The sequence below is a fragment of the Bombina bombina genome, chromosome 11 (genome assembly GCF_027579735.1).
Source record: "Bombina bombina isolate aBomBom1 chromosome 11, aBomBom1.pri, whole genome shotgun sequence".
Lineage (NCBI taxonomy): Eukaryota > Metazoa > Chordata > Amphibia > Anura > Bombinatoridae > Bombina > Bombina bombina.
The window spans coordinates 190,141,818-190,162,605 of record NC_069509.1 but is presented as its reverse complement, the minus strand read 5'-3'; positions in this window follow the sequence as shown (position 1 = coordinate 190,162,605).

Here is a 20,788-nt window from a genome sequence, read left to right as displayed (position 1 = left end):
AATGTAGAACCTTGCATTTTTCCGTATTAAATCTAATTTTCCATTCACTTGCCCATAGTTCTAATTTTAGCAAATCCCTTTGTAATGAGAGTACGTCCTGCTCTGACCTAATGACCTTACTTAACTTAGTATCATCTGCAAAAATAGAGATGACGCTATTTAATCTTTGCTCCAAGTCATTTATAAAAATATGATCGGGTTGATTGACACCCACTGCTGGCGGCCCATTGGCCGCGAGTCTGCAGGGGGTGGCTTTGCACCGGGAGCTCTTGTGAGCTGCTGGTGCAATGCTGAATACGGAGAGCGTATTGCTCTCCGAATTCAGCGAGGTCTTGCGGACCTGATCTACACTGTCGGATCAGGTCCGCAAGACCTTTGATAAATAGGCCCCTATGTGTGTAACTGTACTGTGTAATACATATTTATTAGATGGTGTTATTATGTGTATAACTGGACTGTGTAAAATATATTTATTAGATGGTGTTATTATGTTTGTAATTGTAGTGTGTAATGTATATTTATTAGATAGTGTTATTACATGTGTAACTGTACTGTGTAATGTATTGTTATTTGATAATGTTATTATGTGTGTAACTGTTCTATGTAATGTAAATTTATTAGATAATTGTATTATGTGTGTAACTGTACTGTGTAATGTATATTTATTAGAGAGTTTTATTTTGTGTGTAACTCTGCTATGCAATGTATATTTATTAGATGGTGTTATTATGTGTGTAACTGTACTGTGTGAAGTAGTATATTTATTAGAGAGTATTATTATGTGTGTAACTGTACTGTGTAACTGTACTGTGTAATGTATATTTATTAGATAGTGTTATTATTTGTGTAACTGTACTGTGTAATGTATTTTTATTAGATGGTGTTATTATGTGTGTAACTGTACTGTGTAATGTATATTTATTAGACAGTGTTATTATGTGTGTAACTGAACTGTGTAATGTATTTTTATTAGATGGTGTTATTAACTGTGTAACTGTACTGTGTAATGTATTTTTATTAGATGGTGTTATTATGTGTGTAACTGTACTGTGTAATGTATATTTATTAGATAGTGTTATTATGAGTGTAACTGTACTATATAACGTATATTTATTAGATGGTGTTATGTTTGTAACTGTACTCTGTAATGCATTTTTATTAGATGATGTTATTATGTGTGTAACTGTACTGTGTAATGTATATTTATTAGATAGTGTTATTATGTGTGTAACTGTACTTTGTAATGTATTTTTATAAGAGGTGTTATTAAGTGTGTAACTGTACTATGTAAAGTATTTTGATTTGATGGTTTCATTATGTGTGTAATTGTAATGTGTAATGTATATTTATTACATAGTGTTATTATGTGTGTAACTGTTCTGTGTAATGTATTTTTATTAGATGGTGTTATTATGAGTGTAACTGTACAGTGTAATGTATATTTATTAGATGGTGTTATTATGTGTGTAACTGCACTGTGGAATGTATGTTTATTAGATGGTGTTATTATGAGTGTAACTGTGCTGTGTAATGTACATTTATTAGACAGTGTTATTATGTGTGTAACTGAACTTTGTAATGTATTTTTATTAGATGGTGTTATTATCTGTGTAACTGTACTGTGTAATGTATTTATATTAGATGGTGTTATTATGTGTGTAACTGTACTGTGTAATGTATATTTATTATATAGTGTTATTATGTTTGCAACTGTACTTTGTAATGTATTTTTATAAGAGGTGTTATTAAGTGTGTAACTGTACTGTGTAAAGTATTTTTATTTGATGGTTTCATTATGTGTGTAACTGTAATGTGTAATGTATATTTATTACACAGTGTTATTATGTGTGTAACTGTTTTGTGTAATGTATTTTTATTAGATGGTGTTATTATGATTGTAACTGTACAGTGTAATGTATATTTATTAGATGGTATTATTTTGTGTGTAAATGTACTGTGAAATGTATGTTTATTAGATTGTGTTATGTGTGTAACTGGACTGTGTAAAATATATTTATTAGATGGTGTTAGTATGATTGTAACTGTACAGTGTAATGTATGTTTATTAGATGGCATTATTTTGTGTGTAACTGTACTGTGGAATGTATGTTTATTAGATTGTGTTATGTGTGTAACTGGACTGTGTAAAATATATTTATTAGATGGTGTTATTATGTTTGTAATTGTACTGTGTAATGTATATTTATTAGATTGTGTTATTATATGTGTAACTGTACTGTGTAATGTATTGTTATTCAATAATGTTATTATGTGTTTACCTGTACTATGTAATGTATATTTATTAGATAGTTTTATTATGTGTGTAACTGTACTGTGTAATGTATATTTATTAGAGAGTTTTATTTTGTGTGTAACTCTGCTATGCAATGTATATTTATTAGATGGTGTTATTATGTGTGTAACTGTACTGTGTGAAGTAGTATATTTATTAGAGAGTATTATTATGTGTGTAACTGTACTGTGTAACTGTACTGTGTAATGTATATTTATTAGATAGTGTTATTATTTGTGTAACTGTACTGTGTAATGTATTTTTATTAGATGGTGTTATTATGTGTGTAACTGTACTGTGTAATGTATATTTATTAGACAGTGTTATTATGTGTGTAACTGAACTGTGTAATGTATTTTTATTAGATGGTGTTATTAACTGTGTAACTGTACTGTGTAATGTATTTTTATTAGATGGTGTTATTATGTGTGTAACTGTACTGTGTAATGTATATTTATTAGATAGTGTTATTATGAGTGTAACTGTACTATATAACGTATATTTATTAGATGGTGTTATGTTTGTAACTGTACTCTGTAATGCATTTTTATTAGATGATGTTATTATGTGTGTAACTGTACTGTGTAATGTATATTTATTAGATAGTGTTATTATGTGTGTAACTGTACTTTGTAATGTATTTTTATAAGAGGTGTTATTAAGTGTGTAACTGTACTATGTAAAGTATTTTGATTTGATGGTTTCATTATGTGTGTAATTGTAATGTGTAATGTATATTTATTACATAGTGTTATTATGTGTGTAACTGTTCTGTGTAATGTATTTTTATTAGATGGTGTTATTATGAGTGTAACTGTACAGTGTAATGTATATTTATTAGATGGTGTTATTATGTGTGTAACTGCACTGTGGAATGTATGTTTATTAGATGGTGTTATTATGAGTGTAACTGTGCTGTGTAATGTACATTTATTAGACAGTGTTATTATGTGTGTAACTGAACTTTGTAATGTATTTTTATTAGATGGTGTTATTATCTGTGTAACTGTACTGTGTAATGTATTTATATTAGATGGTGTTATTATGTGTGTAACTGTACTGTGTAATGTATATTTATTATATAGTGTTATTATGTTTGCAACTGTACTTTGTAATGTATTTTTATAAGAGGTGTTATTAAGTGTGTAACTGTACTGTGTAAAGTATTTTTATTTGATGGTTTCATTATGTGTGTAACTGTAATGTGTAATGTATATTTATTACACAGTGTTATTATGTGTGTAACTGTTTTGTGTAATGTATTTTTATTAGATGGTGTTATTATGATTGTAACTGTACAGTGTAATGTATATTTATTAGATGGTATTATTTTGTGTGTAAATGTACTGTGAAATGTATGTTTATTAGATTGTGTTATGTGTGTAACTGGACTGTGTAAAATATATTTATTAGATGGTGTTAGTATGATTGTAACTGTACAGTGTAATGTATGTTTATTAGATGGCATTATTTTGTGTGTAACTGTACTGTGGAATGTATGTTTATTAGATTGTGTTATGTGTGTAACTGGACTGTGTAAAATATATTTATTAGATGGTGTTATTATGTTTGTAATTGTACTGTGTAATGTATATTTATTAGATTGTGTTATTATATGTGTAACTGTACTGTGTAATGTATTGTTATTCAATAATGTTATTATGTGTTTACCTGTACTATGTAATGTATATTTATTAGATAGTTTTATTATGTGTGTAACTGTACTGTGTAATGTATATTTATTACTGAGTTTTATTTTGTGTGTAACTCTACTATGTAATGTATATTTATGAGATGGTGTTATTATGTGTGTATCTGGACTGTGTAAAATATATTTATTAGGGAGTATTATTTTATTTGTAACTGTACTGTGTAATGTTTTGTTATTCGATTCTGTTATTATGTGTGTAACTGTACTTTGTAATATATTTTTATAAGATGGTGTTATTAAGTGTGTAACTGTACTGTGTAATGTATTTTTATTTGATGGTTCATTATGTGTGTAACTGTACTGTGTAATGTATATTTATTAGATAGTGTTATTATGTGTGTAACTGTTCTGTGTAATGTATTTTTGTTTGATGGTTTCATTATGTGTGTAACTGTACTGTGTAATGCATATTTATTAGATAGTGTTATTATGAGTGTAACTGTACAGTGTAATGTATATTTATTAGATGGTGTTATTATGTGTGTAACTGAATTGTGTAATATATATTTATTAGATGGTGTTATTATATGTGTAACTGTACTGTGTAATGTATATTTATTAGATAGTGTTATTATCAGTGTAACTGTACTGTGTAATGTATATTTATTAGATAGTGTTATTATGAGTGTAATTGGACTGTGTAAAATATATTTTTTAGATGGTGTTAATATGTTTGTAATCGTACTGTGTAATGTGTATTTATTAGATAGTGTTATTATATGTGTAACTGTACTCTGTAATGTATTGTTATTCGATAATGTTATTATGTGTGTAACTGTACTATGTAATGTATATTTATTATATAGTTTTATAATGTGTGTAACTGTACTGTGTAATGTATATATTTTTTAGAGAGTTTTATTTTGTGTGTAACTCTTCTATGTAATGTATATTTATTAGATGGTTTTATTATGTGTGCAACTGGACTGTGTAAAATATATTTATTAGAGAGTATTATTATGTGTGTAATTGTACTGTGTAATGTATATTTATTAGATAGTGTTATTATATGTCTAACTGTACTGTGTAATGTATTGTTATTCGATAATGTTATTATGTGTGTAACTGTACTATGTAATGTATATTTATTAGATAGTTTTATTATGTGTGTAACTGTACTGTGTAATGTATATTTATTAGAGAGTTTTATTTTGTGTGTAACTCTACTATGTAATTTATATTTATTAGATGGTGTTATTAAGTGTGTAACTGTTCTGTGTGATGTATATTTAATAGAGAGTATTATTATGTGTGTTACTGTACTGTGTAATGTATATGCATTAGATAGTTTTATTATGTGTGTAACTATACTGTGTAATGTATATTTATTAGATGTTTTATTATGTGTGTAACTGTACTGAATAATCTATATTTATTAGATATTATTATTATTATAAATGTAACTGTACTATGTAATGTATATGTATTAGATTGTGTTATTATGTGTGTAACTGAACTGTGTAATGTATTTTTATTAGATGGTGTTATGTGTTTAACTGTACTGTGTAATGCATTTTTATTAGATGGTGTTATTATGTGTGTAACTGTACTGTGTAATGTATATTAATTTGATAGTGTTATTAAGAGTGTAACTGTACTGTGTAATTTATATTTATTAGATAGTGTTATTATGTGTGTAACTGTACTTTGTAATGTATTTTTATAAGATGGTGTTTTTAAGTGTGTAACTGTACTGTGTAATGTATTTTTATTTGATGGTTTCATTATATGTTTAACTGTACTGTGTAATGTATATTTATTAGATAGTGTTATTATGTGTGTAACTGTTCTGTGTAATGTATTTTGATTAGATGATGTTATTATGAGTGTAACTGTACTGTGTAATGTATATTTATTAGATGGTGTTATTATGTGTGTAACTGTACTGTGGAATGTATGTTTATTAGATAATGTTATTATGTGTGTAAATGTACTGTGTAATGTATATTTATTAGATAGTGTTATTATGTGTGTAATTGTACTGTGTAATGTATATTTATTAGATAATGTTATTATGTGTGTAATTGTACTGTGTAATGTATATTTATTAGATAATGTTATTATGTGTGTAAATGTACTATGTAATGTATATTTATTAGATAATTTTATTATGTGTGTAAATGTACTGTGTAATGTATATTTATTAGATAGTGTTATTATGTGTGTAAATGTACTGTGTAAAGTATATTTATTAGATAATGTTATTATGTGTGTAACCATAGTTTGTAATATATATGTATTAGATGTGTTATTATGAGTGTAACTGTACTGTGTAATGTATATTTATTAGATAGTGTTATTATGTGTGTAACTGTACTGTGTAATGTATATTTATTAGATATTATTATTATTATAAATGTAACTGTACTATGTAATGTATATGTATAAGATTGTGTTATCATGTGTGTAACTGAACTGTGTAATGTATTTTTATTAGATGGTGTTATTATCTGTGTAACTGAACTGTGTAATGTATAATTATTAGATGGTGTTATGTGTTTAACTGTACTGTGTAATGCATTTTTATTAGATGGTGTTATTATGTGTGTAACTGTACTGTGCAATGTATATTTATTAGATAGTGTTATTATGAGTGTAACTGTACTGTGTAATTTATATTTATTAGATAGTGTTATTATGTGTGTAACTGTACTTTGTAATTTATTTTTATAAGATGGTGTTTTAAGTGTGTAACTGTACTGTGCAATGTATTTTTATTTGATGGTTTCATTATATGTTTAACTGTACTGTGTAATGTATATTTATTAGATAGTGTTATTATGTGTGTAACTTTTCTGTGTAATGTATTTTGATTAGATGATGTTATTATGAGTGTAACTGTACTGTGTAATGTATATTTATTAGATGGTGTTATTATGTGTGTAACTGTACTGTGTAATGTATATTTATTAGATAGTGTTATTATGTGTGTAACTGTACTGTGGAATGTATGTTTATTAGATAGTGTTATTATGTGTGTAAATGTACTGTGTAATGTATATTTATTAGATAATGTTATTATGTGTGTAAATGTACTGTGTAATGTATATTTATTAGATAGTGTTATTATGTGTGTAAATGTACTGTGTAATGTATATTTATTAGATAATGTTATTATGTGTGTAACTGTACTTTGTAATGTATATGTATTAGATGTGTTATTATGAGTGCAACTGTACTGTGTAATGTATATTTATTAGATAGTGTTATTATGTGTGTAACTGTACTTTGTAATGTATATTTATTAGATAGTGTTATTATGTGTGTAACTGTACTTTGTAATGTATATTTATTAGATAGTGTTATTATGTGTGTAACTGTACTTTGTAATGTATATTTATTAGATAGTGTTATTATGTGTGTAACTGTACTTTGTAATGTATATTTATTAGATAGTGTTATTATGTGTGTAACTGTACTTTGTAATGTATATTTATTAGACAGTGTTATTATGTGTGTAACTGTACTTTGTAATGTATATGTATTAGATGTGTTATTATGAGTGCAACTGTACTGTGTAATGTATATTTATTAGATAGTGTTATTATGTGTGTAACTGTACTTTGTAATGTATATTTATTAGATAGTGTTATTATGTGTGTAACTGTACTGTGTAATGTATTTTTTTAGATGGTTTTATTATGTGTGTAACTGTACTGTGTAATGTATATTTATTAGATAGTGTTATTATGTGTGTAACTGTACTTTGTAATGTATATTTATTAGATAGTGTTATTACCTGTATGTGTGTAACTGTACTGTATAATGTATATTTATTAGATGGTGTTATTATGTGTGTAACTGTACTGCATAATGTATATTTATTAGATGGTGTTATTATGAGTTTAACTGTACTGTGCAATGTATATTTATTAGATAGTGTTATTATGAGTGTAACTGTACTATGTAATGTATATTTATTAGATAGTGTTATTATGTGTGTAACTGTACTGTGTAATGTATATTTATTAGATAGTGTTATTATGTGTGTAACTGTACTGTGTAATGTATATTTATTAGATGGTGTTATTATGAGTTTAACTGTACTGTGCAATGTATATTTATTAGATAGTGTTATTATGAGTGTAACTGTACTATGTAATGTATATTTATTAGATAGTGTTATTATGTGTGTAACTGTACTGTGTAATGTATATTTATTAAATGGTGTTATTATGAGTTTAACTGTACTGTGCAATGTATATTTATTAGATAGTGTTATTATGTGTGTAACTGTACTGCGTAATGTATATTTATTAGATGGTGTTATTATGTGTTTAACTGTACTGTGCAATGTATATTTATTAGATAGTGTTATTATGAGTGTAACTGTACTATGTAATGTATATATATTTGATAGTTTTATTATGAGTGTAACTGTATTTTTGAAGTGTTTTGTGACATATTTTTGTTTAGCGAAATAGTTAACCTGAGCTCTGAGCTTGCGCTAACCTGGCACATGTTAAATTCAATTACGCTCAAGCAAACGCGTTTAGTTTCAATTTGCTATATGAGCAAAAAAAAAAAACAGACGCAAGCAATCATCCGCGATAAATCCCTTTTTGCTTGTGCACAACTGTTAGCACCCCACTCTTAATCTGGCCGTATGTATGGGTTCACATGGAATTAAACTGCCATCTGGTTGTGCAATTGTAGAGGGGATCTCTGTACACAGGGTTATAGATCATCTACCTACAGTATGTGATTGTGTTGGAATATTAACTAAAAAAAAAAGGAACAGTGGATGGAATTTGGTTAGGATCCACTGACATTGTCTTGCTTATGTTCTTTGTCACAATATATCATGTTTACACCTAAGCACTTTATATTGTGTTAATATATTTTGTGAATTGATCATTTGTATTTGATTGAAGTTTCAATTCAATAACAAACTGAATTGCTGCTGTCATTGAAATGCCAAGAGAATACAAAGGATCTACAAAGCGTGGGCGGTAGCTAGATTTCATCCATGTGAATGTGCAACCATATTTCCCCAGTAGACTTGATTATACCTAAGCATCAATATAAGTGGAAGTAAGCAATATTGTAAGATAGGTTTTATCAATGAGAATTGGATTCTGCTGGGTCGCCTAGGGCAATATGTTTGCAGGCATCTGCCTCACTTAGATCATGCATATCTCTAAAGCATCAATATTAAGTTCAAGGGATCATAGTAGACGAGACACGACTATACAGATAGTGTGTCAGCATTTATCATCACAATGAGGGGAAGGAAGGATTCCTGCGGAATTGTGAGCTTTGATGTCTGAGACTCTACACACCCAGGACCTCTGTAGAATTAGCTATTTCAACCCTCTCCCTTTATATGAAGATCAAAAAGAAATAGTCTATACCACCAGTGGTGGCACGTTACTGTATAAGATATGACCAACAACAGCCTTTTATTTAAAATAGTAAATCCATCCTCTGTCATAATGTGATAGAGGCTGAATTGGCTCAAACATTTGTGCACATTTTAGAAAAATAAATTTTGGATAAATGGAAATTCTTTCTATAGGTACATTTTGTTTGTCTACTGGTTTAAATATCCATGAAGTTTCGATTTTTATTTAAAGTATTTATAAAATAACACAATATACTTGGAAGGTTCTCATATTTTATATCTAACACTGTAATATAAAAGTGATTATATGTCCTAAGTAAGATACATTAACCACTAGAAGGTAAACAATTGTTCATGCTTATTTAGGTATACAAGAAACAAACATCAATAATCAATATTCCAGGATTTACTAAAATGAAACCTTAACAAAACATAAACAATTAACTTTTTGGATGTTTTGTTGCAGGGGCCGGCATTACACAAGCGTATTGCTGCTCACTGTCCGTGAGGTAGGACACACATGGTTCATGACAGCGAACCTCGTCCTCCAGCCCTTTGATAAATCAAGCCCAATAAGTGATAAAATGTTTGGCAATAGAAAGTTGTATGTGTTATTATACAACAAAAGAACAATGGCACTACAAGGGTTTTCCCTTTTATTTTATATAGTGAAATATTGTGTGGTATATCCACTAATCACCAATATTAACCAAAGGGAATGGTGCTAGTGCATAAAATGTAAATTAGATACAATGTAGAATATCGATGTAGACTAGCGAATATCTACTGAAAAGTATGCACCTAAAGCACTCTGGGCCCAGACTAGTGGGCAGTTTTTAAGGTACAAGGATTTTAAAATTTAACTTTTGTTAACTTGTAAACTTAAAATAAGGGTAACACACAATTAAAAATGACACAGACCCTCCCTAGTGTAATATAGAGTTGTATATGTCACTTGGGGGAAATGATATTGTATTAATGCCAAACTGTAATTGAATGTATAATTCCCCAAGCTGACCTATGCTAGCGTGTAATAATGTATATTATGAGTTTTGTTGTTATAGTGAACAATTAACTAGTCACTACAATATGTTTCCATCTCGTGGTTCAGATATAGAATTACAATCGCTCTCATCAGTATTTAAATAAAGCTAATTCAGCACTAAGTCAGAAGCTATGATAGGGTATGAGGAGTACTCCTAGCAACAATCATTACCGGTGCTATAAAATATATTGCATTATTCGGTCTGCACACAGTGCTGAGTAATAAAATCCCTATCACTATATACTCATCAGATATTGGTGACAATAATCAGCATATCCCCTGCTTGTAATAATCCTATGCATGGATTCACTATTATATTATAGGAATTCCTGTCAGTCTTAAGTTCTGTCCTTTATATACTTGATTAGGAAACAAACCCAAAATAAAGTATTGTGATATAACTGCAGCTGAAACATGAGCCGCTAATGTTCTTGTGTGCTCTGCAATGTGCATCAACTGACCACCTGAATATATTGTAGCGGAGTATATTAATTATCAATATGATTATGAATCAGTCATATTAATAAATCGTAACATGGATGGTTATAGGTGACTGCTGTTATGTATTAAATGCAACTTAGGTATATATAGAGTAAAGTTAAATATCCTTTATAATCCCCTGCACCATGTTATGTTATATTATTATTATATCAAGCAGTACGGTGGGGATCAAAAGTGTCTATTAAAGACACAAGGTAACTTTGTAGCATTTAGAAAAAAGGAGGTCTGATAGTAAATGATACAATTGTACTGAATACTCGATGACTGAGGCTAAGTCTGGCACAACCCAGACATTACAACATATTAACTGAAAGAGCGTGGGTAAAGTTCCAACTGAGTAACACTAGGTAAGAGTCTGGCTTTTAAAATAAGAGCACCCAAACGCCCACAAAGATTCCCTAACTAGTTTCGCCCATCCGGGCTTTGTCAAAGGCAGCGAGCCGCCGTTTCCTGGGGGGTATGTACCTTGCATACCGGAAGTCCCGCCCTATGGAACTTTACCCACGCTCTTTCAGTTAATATGTTGTAATGTCTGGGTTGTGCCAGACTTAGCCTCAGTCATCGAGTATTCAGTACAATTGTATCATTTACTATCAGACCTCCTTTTTTCTAAATGCTGCAAAGTTACCTTGTGTCTTTAATAGACACTTTTGATCCCCACCGTACTGCTTGATATAATAATAATAATAATATAACATAACATGGTGCAGGGGATTATAAAGGATATTTAACTTTACTCTATATATACCTAAGTTGCATTTAATACATAACAGCAGTCACTTATAACCATCCATGCTACGATTTATTAATATGACTGATTCATAATCATATTGATAGATAATATACTCCGCTACAATATATTCAGGTGGTCAGTTGATGCACATTGCAGAGCACACAAGAACATTAGCGGCTCATGTTTCAGCTGCAGTTATATCACAATACTTTATTTTGGGTTTGTTTCCTAATCAAGTATATAAAGAACAGAACTTAAGCCTGACAGGAATTCCTATAATATAATAGTGAATCCATGCATAGGATTATTACAAGCAGGGGATATGCTGATTATTGTCACCAATATCTGATGAGTATATAGTGATAGGGATTTTATTACTCAGCACTGTGTGCAGACCGAATAATGCAATATATTTTATAGCACCGGTAACGATTGTTGCTAAAAGTACTCATCATACCCTATCATAGCTTCTGACTTAGTGCTGAATTAGCTTTATTTAAATACTGATGAGAGCGATTGTAATTGTGTGTTACCCTTATTTTAAGTTTACAAGTTAATAAAAGTTACATTTTAAAATCCTTGTACCTTAAAAACTGCCCACTAGTCTGTGCCCAGAGTGCTTTAGGTGCATGTTTTTCAGTAGATATTCGCTAGTCTACAGCAATATTCTACTTTGTGTCTAAAGAAAGTTGTATGTGGTTTACATTTCAGCTGAAATAAGGGTTCTCTGCAGGCCCTAAGTCAACACAGAAGAATCAGCTAGGAATGAGGTGGCCCAATACTATAAAACAAGAGTGTAGGAGGCCTGTTATGGGTTCCTCCTCTACTATGATCTAGATTACAAGTGAAGTGTAATCATTACCGTGAAAAGTGCAAATGGGATTGTGATATATTTACCTCTGGAACAAGTCGCAAGTGGAAAAAACAAACAAATTGTGACCTCATGGCAAATATATTTTCCTAAACTTTCGAATCTGAGCACAAAGTTAACACTTGTGCTTACCCTACAAGTCCATGGTTAACCCTTGTGCTTATCCTACAAGTTCATAGTTAACCCTTGTGCTTATCCTACAAGTTCATAGTTAACCCTTGTGCTTATCCTACAAGTCCAAAGTTAACCCTTGTGCTTATCCTACAAGTCCATGGTTAACCCTTGTGCTTATCCTACAAGTTCATAGTTAACCCTTGTGCTTATCCTACAAGTCCATGGTTAACCCTTGTGCGTATCCTACAAGTCCATAGTTAACCCTTGTGCTTATCCTACAAGTCCATAGTTAACCCTTGTGCTTATCCTACAAGTCCAAAGTTAACCCTTGTGCTTATCCTACAAGTCCATGGTTAACCCTTGTGCTTATCCTACAAGTCCATGGTTAACCCTTGTGCTTACCCTACAAGTCCATGGTTAACCCTTGTGCTTACCCTACAAGTCCATGGTTAACCCTTGTGCTTATCCTACAAGTCCATGGTTAACCCTTGTGCTTATCCTACAAGTCCATGGTTAACCCCTGTGCTTATCCTACAAGTCCATGGTTAACCCTTGTGCTTATCCTACAAGTCCATGGTTAACCCTTGTGCTTATCCTACAAGTCCATGGTTAACCCTTGTGCTTACCCTACAAGTCCATGGTTAACCCTTGTGCTTACCCTACAAGTCCATGGTTAACCCTTGTGCTTATCCTACAAGTCCATGGTTAACCCTTGTGCTTATCCTACAAGTCCATGGTTAACCCCTGTGCTTATCCTACAAGTCCATGGTTAACCCTTGTGCTTATCCTACAAGTCCATAGTTAACCCTTGTGCTTATCCTACAAGTCCATGGTTAACCCTTGTGCTTATCCTACAAGTCCATATTTAACCCTTGTGCTTATCCTACAAGTCCATAGTTAACCCTTGTGCTTATCCTACAAGTCCATGGTTAACCCTTGTGCTTATCCTACAAGTCAATGGTTAACCCTTGTGCTTATCCTACAAGTCCATAGTTAACCCTTGTGCTTATCCTACAAGTCCATGGTTAACCCTTGTGCTTATCTTACAAGTCCATAGTTAACCCTTGTGCTTATCCTACAAGTCCATGGTTAACCCTTGTGCTTATCCTACAAGTCCATAGTTAACCCTTGTGCTTACCCTACAAGTCCATGGTTAACCCTTGTGCTTATCCTACAAGTCCATAGTTAACCCTTGTGCTTACCCTACAAGTCCATGGTTGACCCTTGTGCTTACCCTACAATCCATGGTTAACCCTTGTGCTTATCCTACAAGTCCATGGTTAACCCTTGTGCTTATCATACAAGTCCATGGTTAACCCTTGTGATTATCCTACAAGCTCATGGTTAATCCTTGTGCTTAGCCTACAAGTCCATGGTTAACCCTTGTGCTTATCCTACAAGTCCATGGTTAACCCTTGTGCTTATCCTACAAGTCCATGGTTAACCCTTGTGCTTATCCTACAAGTCCATAGTTAACCCTTGTGCTTATCCTACAAGTCCATAGTTAACCCTTGTGCTTATCCTACAAGTCCATGGTTAACCCTTGTGCTCTAGCAATAATCACATTTACTCTGAAAATGTTAACCAAAGTGAAAATAGCTGGTTATACTGCGCATAGGAACCACAAAACGGGCCTCTTAGATTTTGTTTTCACACTTTTTCAAGACCTTTTACTAACAACACTGCTTTTCTCCACAGACAAAATACACTAAGGCCATTTGTAGATGTACTTAAAGGTAAAGTGTACTGTAAAATTATTACCCCCTTGATGTGTTTACAATAATTTGTAAAAAAAAAGCTGCAGTTTAAAATGTATGGAAAATTGATCCTTTATGCATATTTTGTATATGATGTATCTGCCTTTAAAATTGAAACCAAAACCTATTTAAATTGGATGAGCTTGCAGGGAGAGTAGATCTCATTAGCTTATCTCAATGAGGCCTATTTATCAAGCCGCAAATACGCTGGAATTCCACAGCGTAATTGTGGCGAGCCTGATTTGACCTATTTATCAAAGCCTACAGACCGGCAAAAGTTGAAATTTGTGACGTAACATACGATCCGCCGGTCTCAATCCGACACAGATCGATGCTTACGTCATTACAGATGTTCCGAATACAAATTTGGCACTATCTGACAACTTTTGCAAGTTATACACTTTCTAACAGGTACGCTCGCTACTATTCCAGCCCAGTGTACCTGATTTTCAATCCGCCACCGGAGCCCACCGCAACTAAATAAATCTATTAACCCTTATCGCTCCGCTCCCCGACACCGTCGCAACTAAATAAATGTATTAACTTCTATGCCTCCGCTCCTGGAGCCCACTGCAACTAAATAAATATATTAACCCCTAAACCCCTGGCCTGCCACATCACTACCACTTACTAAATCTATTAACCCCTAAACCGCCAGCCCCCCACATCGCCATAAACTAAATTAAGCTATTAACCCCTAAACCTAACAACACACTAACTTTACATTAAATTTTAACTCATCCCTATCTTATAATAAATTTAAACTTACCTTTAGAATTAAAATAAACTATATTAAACTATTAATTAACCTACCCTAACTATTATACTAAAATTACATTAAACTATATTAAACTATTAATTAACCTACTCTATTATACTAAAATTACATTAAACTACAAATTAAATTTTTAACTATATTCCAATCAAGCAAAAGAAATACACTGCGATCCTCCAAAGTAAGTATAAGTAGTTTAATGTCCATATGTAGATTAAAACATCTTGATAGGCAACAGAGTAGTTAAAATCAAAAGAATAGGCAGTACATTTTCAGGAACTAGTCTGTCCTACATGTTTCGGTCAATTCCTTAATATATTCCAATCAGCCAATAGGATTGAGCTTGCATTCTATTGGCTATTCCAATCAGCCAATAGAATGCGAGCTCAATCCTATTGGCTGATTGGATCAGCCAATAGGATGAAAGCTCAATCCTATTGGCTGATTGCAACAGCCAATAGGAATTTTTCCACCTTAATTCCTATTGGCTGATAGAATTCTATAAGCCAATCAGAATCTAAGAGACGCCATCTTGGATGACGTCATTTAAAGGAAACTTCATTCTTCTTCGTAAGAAGAGGATGCTCTGCGCCGGATGTCTTGAAGATGGAGCCGCTCCGCAGGGATGAAGATAGAAGATGCCGTCTGAATGAAGATTTCTGCCGGCTTCGATGAGGATGGATGTCGGGTCTTCGAAAACTGTAAGTGAATCTTTAGGGGTTAGTGTTAGGGTTTTTTAAGGGTTTATTGGGTAGGTTTTAATTTTAGGTTAGGGACTTTGGACGGAAAAAGAGCTAAATGCCCTTTTAAGGGCAATGCCCATCCAAATGCCCTTTTCAGGGCAATTGGTAGCTTAGGTTTTTTAGATAGGTTTTTATTTGGGGGGTTTGGTTGTATGGGTGGTGGGTTTTACTGTTGGGGGGGTGTTTGTATTTTATTTTACAGGTAAAAGAGCTGATTTCTTTGGGTCAATGCTCCGCAAAAGGCCCTTTTAAGGGCTATTGGTAGTTTATTGTAGGCTAGGGATTTTTATTATTTTGGGTTTTTTTTTTTTATTTTGATAGGGCAATTAGATTAGGTGTAATTAGTTTAAATTTTTGATAATTTATTTTTTATTTTGTGTAACAGTGTTTTTTATTTTGTGTAACTTAGTTGTTATTTTTTTGTAACTTAGTAATTTTTAATAGTAGATTTAAATAACTTGAGTAGGGTTAGGTTTTTTAAATACTGTATGTAATATAGTTAATTTAATTTGTAGTTTAATGTAATTTTAGTATAACAGTTAGGGTAGGTTAATTAATAGTTTAATATATTTTAATGTAATTTTAGTATAATAGTTAGGGTAGGTTAATTAATAGTTTAATATAGTTTAATGTAATTTTAGTATAATAGTTAGTGTAGGTTAATTAATAGTTTAATATAGTTTATTTTAATTCTAAAGGTAAATTTACATTTATTTTTTAAGATAGGGATGTGGTAATTATAATGTAAAGTTAGCTGGTTGTTAGGTTTAGGGGTTAATAGCTTAATGTAGTTTATGGCGATGTAGGGGGCTGGCGGTTAGGGGTTAATAGGTTTAGTAAGTGATAGTGATGTGGGAGGCCAGGGGTTTAGGGGTTAATACATTTATTTAGTTGCAGTGGGCTCTGGGATCGGCGGGATAGGGGTTAATACATTTAGTTAGTTGCGGCGGTGTCGGGGAGCGGCGGAATAGTTTATTTTAATTCTAAAGGTAAATTTAAATATATTTTATAAGATAGGGATGAGGTAATTATAATGTAAAGTTAGCGGGTTGTTAGGTTTAGGGGTTAATAGCTTAATTTAGTTTATGGCGATGTGGGGGGCTGGCGGTTTAGAGGTTAATAGGTTTAGTAAGTGGTAGTGATATGGGAGGCCAGGGGTTTAGGGGTTAATACATTTATTTAGTTGCGGTGGGCTCCGGGATCGGCGGGATAGGGGCTAATACATTTAGTTAGTTGCAGCGGTGTCGGGGAGCGGCGGAATAGGGGTTACTAAATTTATTAGAGTTGCGGGGGGCTCCAGGAGCGGAGGGATGGGGGTTAATAACTTTATTAGATTTGCGGTGGGCTCAGGGAGCAGAGGCATGGGGGTTAATAACTTTATTAGAGTTGTGGTGGGCTCCGGGAGCAGAGGGATGGGGGTTAATAACTTTATTAGAGTTGTGGTGGGCTCCGGGAGCAGAGGGATGGGGGTTAAACATTTTAGTATAGTGGCAGTGTTTAGTGACATTGTATAAATAAAGTTGGGAAAAAGCTGAAAAGCAGCGAGATCGATGACTGTTAGTTAACAACAGTTCGCTGCTCATCGCCCCGTCTAGTGCAGCATAGTTGACGACTTGATAAATAGGCCTCTTTATTTACATAAAATCCTTCTTAGCTTTTCTCTCACTGTATACACAGTATTTTGAGAGAATGTTTAAATAAATTAACATTTTATTATCCCTCCCCCACTAGGTGCTTGATTTATTTTTGTTTTCTACAAGAAGTACTTAAAGGGACAGTGTACACCAAAACAAAATTGTACTAGTAAAATCAAGCATTACATGTTTCATGGGCAATAGCTAACACTGCAATAAAGCTGATTTATTATAAAAGCTAATAATTACAGATCATTTTATATATGTATGTATTTTTCTGTAATCCTGCAATACAGGATTTATATAATCTTTAGAAATGTGTTTAGTAAATTTAAAGTACTTGCATGTGATGTTTTATATGTACAGGTGGCCCTCGATTTACAACGGTTCAATTTGCACCGTTTCAGAATAACAACCTTTTTTTCAGTCATGTGACTGCTATTGAAAAGCATTGAGAAGCAGTGCATTGATTAAAATAGCCAGTAGGTGGAGCTGTCCGCTTGTTTTGCAGCAAAGATATGCAAACCAAGCAAGCTAAAATGAATCAGTATAACTAGACCTGAGCTATCGAGCAGCTTTCATAGGAACAAGATCTTCCGGTCTATAAATCAGTCCAGATTGGAATGCATAGAAAGAATTGTTGGCAGAAAAATGCAAGTAAAGTGTGTGTTGTGTGATTATTTTATTAGGTTTATAATGCTGTTTAGCAAATGTTTTTGTTTATGTAACTTTCTTAGTTTAATTATATATTCTGTGTTGTGTGATTATTTTATTAGGTGTATAATGCTCTTTAGCATTTAAAGTCTTCATTTTAAAGCTTTAAAAATAATGTATTAGGTGTTACTAACTCACTTCCCATTGACTTACATAATAAACTGGGTTTCAATTTACAACGGTTTCGATTTACACCAGATTTTTTATTGTTTTAACCCCTTAACGACGCGTGTCGTACAGGGTACGTCGCACACAACCTGGTCTTAAAAGACCAGCAACGTACCCTGTACGACATTAGGGGTTTAAAGCGGCTGAAAGCAATCCTGCTCGCTTCCAGCAGCTTTCCAGTTATTGCAGTGATGCCTCTATATCGAGGCATCCTGCAATAACACCCCTTGGCCATCCGATGCAGAGAGAGCCACTCTGTGGCCCTCTCTGCACCGGACATCGATGGCCGGTATCGTTGGTGGGTGGGAGCCGGGTGGGCGGCCATCGATGGGCCGGGTAATGTAGAGGGGGCGGATCGGGGGCGGGGCCGGTGGGGGCGTGCACACGCGCACGCGTGCACAGAGGGCGGCGGGCGGGTGCGTGCACGGGGCAGGAGCGGGTGGGAACCGCTACACTGCAGAAAAGTTTTGGTTAAAAAAACTGGGAGAAAGGGGTATTTTAGTTTTTTTTTAAAAAACAATTGAAGGTATCTAAGAGGGGGTGGGGGGTTGGTCTTTGGTGGGGGGGAGCTACACTACAGAAAAGGGGAAAAAATTATAAAAACAACAATTTTATTCTAAACTGGGTACTGGCAGACAGCTGCCAGTACCCAAGATGGTACCCATTAAGGCAGAGGGTGAGGGTTAGAGAGCTGTTTGGTGGGGGATCAGTCAGGTTGGGGGCTAAGGGGGGTCCTACACAGCAGCATATGTAAAAATGCTCTTTTTTTTTAAAAAAAAAAAAGCCTAAATATACCTTTTATTTTAGTACTGGCAGAGTTGCTGCCAGTACTTAAGATGGCGGGACAATTGTGGGGTGGGGGAGGGAAGAGAGCTGTTTGGGAGGGATCAGGGGGTCTGATGTTTCAGGTGGGAGGCTGAGCTCTACACTAAAGCTAAAATTAACCCTGCAAGCTCCCTACAAGCTACCTAATTAACCCCTTCACTGCTAGCCATAATACACATGTGATGCGCAGCGGCATTTAGCGGCCTTCTAAGTACCAAAAAGCAACGTCAAAGCCATATATGTCTGCTATTTCTGAACAAAGGGGATCCCAGAGAAGCATTTACAACCATTTGTGCCATAATTGCACAAGCTGTTTGTAAATGATTTCAGTGAGAAACTTAAAATTGGGAAAAATTTAATGTTTTTGTTTTTTAATATGATCGCATTTGGCGGTGAAATGGTGGCATGAAATATACCAAAATGGGCCTAGATCAATACTTGGGGTTGTCTACTACACTACACTAAAGCTAAAATTACCCCAAAAAGCTCCCTACATGCTCCCTTATTAACCCCTTCACTGCTGGGCATAATACACGTGTGGTGCGCAGTGGCATTTAGCGGCCTTCTAATTACCAAAAAGCAACGCCAAAGCCATATATGTCTGCTATTTCTGAACAAAGGGGTCCCAGAGAAAAATTTACAACCATTTATGCCATAATTGCACAAGCTGTTTGTAAATAATTTCAGTGAGAAACCGAAAGTTTGTGAAAAAAATTGTGAAAAAGTGAACTATTTTTTATATTTGATCGCATTTGGCGGTGAAATGGTGGCATGAAATATACCAAAATTGGCCTAGATCAATACTTTGGGATGTCTACTAACAAAAAATATATACATGTAAAGGGATATTCAGGGATTCCTGAAAGATATTAGTGTTCTAATGTAACTAGCGCTAATTTTGAAAAAAAGTGGTTTGGAAATAGCAAAGTGTTACTTGTATTTATGGCCCTATAACTTACAAAAAAAGCAAAGAACATGTAAACATTGGGTATTTCTAAACTCAGGACAAAATTTAGAAACTATTTAGCATGGGTGTTTTTTGATGGTTGTAGATTTCTAACAGATTTTGGGGGTCAAAGTTTGAAAAAGTGCTTTTTTTTCATTTTTTCCATCATATTTTATATTTTTTTATAGTAAATTATAAGATATGATGAAAATAATGGTATGTTTAGAAAGTCTATTTAATGGCAAGAAAAACGGTATATAATATGTGTGGGTACAGTAAATGAGTAAAAGGAAACTTACAGCTAAACACAAACACCGCAGAAATGTAAAGATAGCCTTGGTCCCAAACGGACAGAAATGGAAAAGTGCTGTGGTCATTAAGGGGTTAAAAGATAGATAATCCCTTTATTACCCATTCCCTAGTTTTGCATAACCAACATTGTTAGAATAATACACTTTTTACCTCTGTGATTACCTTGTATCTAACCCTCTGCAAACTGCCCCCTTACTTCAGCTCTTTTGACAGACTTGCATTTTAGCCAATCAGTGCTGACTTCTATGAACTCCACATGCGTGAGCACAGTGTTATCTATATGACACACATGAGCTAACACC